Source organism: Larimichthys crocea, chromosome X, assembly GCF_000972845.2.
Source record: "Larimichthys crocea isolate SSNF chromosome X, L_crocea_2.0, whole genome shotgun sequence".
NCBI lineage: Eukaryota > Metazoa > Chordata > Actinopteri > Sciaenidae > Larimichthys > Larimichthys crocea.
This window is the reverse complement of record NC_040020.1, coordinates 34,517,334-34,520,630: the sequence shown is the minus strand read 5'-3', so window position 1 is coordinate 34,520,630 and position 3,297 is coordinate 34,517,334. Positions and strand designations below refer to the sequence as shown.

At 42.3% G+C, this 3,297-nt stretch overlaps 1 protein-coding gene across 2 annotated transcripts in view; it reads right to left on the bottom strand.

Annotated features, from left to right (window-relative positions):
- The window catches only part of LOC104927448 (ADAMTS-like protein 3), a 160,783-nt gene extending 158,976 nt beyond the window's left edge, over positions 1–1,807 (bottom strand). Inside the window, exon 1 of one of the 2 annotated variants that reach the window (XM_027282921.1) lies at positions 1,560–1,807. The gene's annotated coding sequence lies outside the window, so the exon portion shown is untranslated. The remainder of the gene's footprint in view (positions 1–1,559) is intronic. The other variant, XM_019259436.2, reaches the window with a different exon arrangement.
- Positions 1,808–3,297: the final 1,490 nt, after the last annotated feature.

Sequence of the window (3,297 nt, the reverse complement as noted above, 5' to 3'; positions counted from 1 at the left end):
ACCATCAAGTCTTCAGCCAAGCTGTCGTGTACAAATTATTTTAGATTTGAAAATTCACACACACACAAAGAGTTCATGTGCAAAAGAGGAAAACACACACACAGCAGTGTGTAAACTCTGCAGCACTGACTGAGACTCGGACCACGCCTCACCCAGAGAGGACTGACAAATATTAGCTGCATGTTAGCTACCTATAGATAAATCAGACTCTCAGACTTTATTTGTATGATCCTTTTCATACAAAACACTGCAACACAAAGTGCTTCACACAATAACATCCCAACGATAGGGTGATAAGATAAGACACCCAGACTGAGGAGAGCACTGTAATACTACTACTGCTGGAGCCTGAATGGGTAATTATTTTAGACATTTAATCCATTATCAATGGTGATCATTCAACTGTAAGACATTTTTGGACATCCACTTCATCTGCTTTATCAGGACACACAGCTGTGTGTCATCTGTGTGTGGTTTGCCTCCGGGGAGGCATGCACACTGTAAATTAAAGGGGGCCCAGAATAGACACTGGGGGGACTCCACAGGAGAGGAGCAAGAGAGGATCTCCACACATCACAGGCAAGGATGAACCAATTGTTCAAAGTAACTTGATTATGAATAAACATACTTAGTAAAATGCATGTGCGCACTGTGGAGTGAAATAATGAAGTACTTCAAAAGTTGTACGGCTTCTGTCAAAATATAGCTGATGATTTCATCGTGATGTCATCACTTATCACAGTTTGGCCTTAGAGACAGGAAGATAATGTCTTTCACACTCCACAGCCAGCAGCAAGTCATTTTTAATTTCGACACACTCCATGGATCAAACATCAAGATATCAAAATCTGTGCAATATGAAACCAGCCCTGTGACTCAAGGGCCCTCTGCAGCATCGGCCCTCTCTGGGGCCCTTTGGCTGGTTTTTAATGCTGTCTTTAATATTTTAACTGTAAGATAAAAAAGACAGAATAGCTCATTAATTGATGAAATGGATATATAAGTCATTCATGAACAGAAAATAGCAGACATGTAGGTGAGGCTCTTATAAATTGAATCTCTATTTTTGGTTTTTGGACTGTCTGGTCATGAAAACCATCACGACAATTGGGACTTTGGTGATGGACATTATTTCTCTTTTAATTAGTAGTGATTTAATGATTAGATAAATCAATAGATGACTGGCAGTTACTTCACCTATTGGTGAAGTCAAACAGCAGCAGCACGCTCCTGTGAAACAGGACTATAATAAGAGGAGCCTGTTGGAGTTGTGACGGGGACATCCACCTGCATGCAGGAGCACCGTGCAGAGCCTCGGAGGCAGCACAGGCTCATCTGCCTCAGTGCAGCACGCATCACGGACACTTCCTAAGTTTCCAAACGTACGGCGACGCTCTCACATAACGCCCGTTAACGGCATCACTGGCATCAGCAGCACCGAGACCTGACGGGCTTTACGAGGCGATAACCGGCCTTACCGGACGGCAGCAGCCGCAGGTTAATGGCGGCGTATCTCAGCCTGACGTGAGAGTCCGTTGGTGGAGAAATCAACACCTTACCTTGTGAGGGGCAGTGATCTTATGAGCTCATGTGAAGATGCAACATCAGTTATTCTCCAAAAAAAAACAAAAAAAAAAACAGTCCGGTTATCCACCGAGCTTCGAGCTCCCGGCGTCCACGCCCCGAGACACACACTGAAACGTCCGAAAAGTGACCGAGAGAGCCGGTGAGGTGTCCGCGGGATCAGCGCCGGTACTTTGTCTCCGGTACAGTGTCTCCAGGCTCCGCGCCGCGCTCAGCCTGACTGAGACTGACTGCCTGACACACAACTTGGGACCAGAGTCAAGGTAGACACACATATACAGCATCCGCTCGTCCCTTTCAAAGTAAAACACATTCAGACAAAGACGCTCTGTGTGTTTTACTTTGTGTTAGTCTCTTTATTTATTAATGTATACTTTATTTATGTTAATAATTATGACCAAAGAGTTTAGACTCTTTTTGTCCAACAGACAAAGTAAAGCTCCTGTGTCCCCATATATGAATGCCCCTGTATGAATCCTGCCTCCACACTAATCCAGAAATGGGCAAAACAGATCATGGGTAGGGCTGAGGCGGGCTGAATGAAGCCTCATTGCTCAACAAGCCACCTGTGACAGCACCCACCTGTCAATCAAAGCAGCCACGCTCTTGATTCTGTATAACTTTAAGCTTTAATATAATTTGAACAGGTGAGTTGTACATCTATCCATAGAGACCAAAACTGTTTTTTGTACCAGGCTGTATATTTCTGCTGTGAAGTTAGACATTTGAACATGGGGCCTTATGGAGACTTACTGTACTCACTTCTGGAGCCAGCCTCAAGTGGACGAAAAGAGGAACCGCAGTTTTTGGTACTTTATTGTTGCCTTCATTTCACAGCTATGGATGTTGCCACTTGGTCAAAGTGGACATGGGCTTGAACTGGACAAATGTGTGGGTCCACTATTGAATTCAACACTCATCTTGTTTGGAAAAAATATATACTCTAGGCACTTTCAGGGGGTGATATGTCTTTGGAAACCTGAAGCTTCCTATAGTTACCATCTCAAATATACAGACCATCTCAAATATACAGACATTCATATGGGCTGAAATATGTGCCACCAGAAACTGAATTTGAATCATTTATATTTGAATTGCTTAAGTTGAATAATTGCATTAAAAACCGAATTTGAATCACATAATTTGATTTGTATTGTTCAGTTTAAATCATTGCATTGAAAAACTGACTCTGAATTGTAATTTGAAATTGAATTTGTTTGGAACTGAACATTCAGTTCTCACTATTCAAATTCAGTTCTCAAAGTTCAATCTACTGCTGCCTAGATTAAATCAAATCAAATTTTATTTGTATAGCCCAAAGTCACAAAGTATATTTGCCTCAGAGGGCTTTACAATCTGTACAGGGAGTGACACCCTCTGTCCTTAGACCCTCGGTTCGAGTGAGGAAAAACTTGCCCACAAAAAACCTTTAACAGGGAAAAAATGTGGAAGAAACCTCAGGAAGAGCCACAGAGGAGGGATCCCTCTCCCAGGACGGACAGACGTGCAATGGATGTCACGTGTACAGGACAAATCAACACAAACATATTGTACAATTACAATGACTGACAAAATGACAATGAATCACAATGAATGATAAAATGACAATGAATCACAATGAATGATAAAATGATTACAGTAGCAGTGGAACCTGTGATAGAGATAGAGAGACACAGATGCACAGCAGCAACAAATCATCAACTAACTATAAAC